Source organism: Triticum aestivum, chromosome 7B (assembly GCF_018294505.1).
Source record: "Triticum aestivum cultivar Chinese Spring chromosome 7B, IWGSC CS RefSeq v2.1, whole genome shotgun sequence".
NCBI classification, from domain to species: Eukaryota; Viridiplantae; Streptophyta; class Magnoliopsida; order Poales; family Poaceae; genus Triticum; species Triticum aestivum.
Window position 1 is genome coordinate 17077181 of NC_057813.1, and position 1306 is coordinate 17078486.

Below are 1306 nucleotides of genomic sequence, written 5' to 3' on the forward strand. Positions count from 1 at the left end.
GCATCGGGTCCAATGAAAATCTTTATGACAATACTGGTGCAATTGCCTTGGCGAAGGAATCCAGATTTCACAAGAAAACCAAGCACATCAAGAGACGCTTCAATTCCATCCATCATCAAGTGTCGGAGGGAGACATAGAGATTTGCAAGATACATACGGATCTGAATGTTGTAGACCCGTTGACTAAGCCTCTTCCATGAGCAAAACATGATCAGCACCAAGACTCCATGGGTGTTAGATTCATTACTTTGTAATCTAGATTGTTGACTCTAGTGCAAGTGGGAGACTGAAGGAAATATGCCCTAGAGGCAATAATAAAGTTGTTATTTATATTTCCTTATATCATGATATATGTTTATTATTCATGCTAGAATTGTATTAACCGGAAACTTAATACATGTGTGAATACATAGACAAAACATAGTGTCCCTAGTATGCCTCTACTTGACTAGCCCGTTAATCAAAGATGGTTATGTTTCCTAACTATAGACATGTGTTGTCATTTGATAAACGGGATCACATCATTAGGAGAATGATGTAATGCACAAGACCCATCTGTTAGCTTAGTATTATGATCGTTACAATTTCATTGCTACTCCTTTCTTCATGACTAATACACGTTCCTCAAACTATGAGATTATGCAACTCCAGAATACCGAAGGAACACCTTGTGTGCTATCAAACGTCACAACGTAACTGGGTGATTATAAAGATGCTCTACAGGTGTCTCCGAAGGTGTTTGTTGGGTTGGCATAGATCACGATTAGGATTTGTCACTCCATGTTTCGGAGAGGTATCTCTGGGCCCTCTCGGTAATGCTCATCACTATAAGCCTTACAAGCAATGTGACTAATGAGTTAGTTGTGGGATGAAGCATTACGGAACGAGTAAAGAGACTTGCCGGCAACGAGACTGAACTAGGTATGATGATACCGATGATCGAATCTCGGGCAAGTAACATACCGATGACAAAGGGAACAACGTATGTTGTTATGCGGTTTGACAGATAAAGATCTTCGTAGAATATGTAGGAGCCAATATGAGCATATAGGTTCCCCTATTTGTTATTAATCGGAGATGTGTCTCGATCATGTCTACATAGTTCTCGAACCCATAGGGTCCGCACGCTTAACATTCGATGCTGATTTGTATTATGAGTTATGTGTTTTGATAACCGAAGTTTGTTCGGAGTCCTGGATGAGATCACGGACGTGACGAGGAGTCTCGAAATGGTCGAGACATAAAGATTTATATATTGGAAGGCTATATTCGGACATCGGAAAGGTTCCGAAGAAGTTCGGGTATT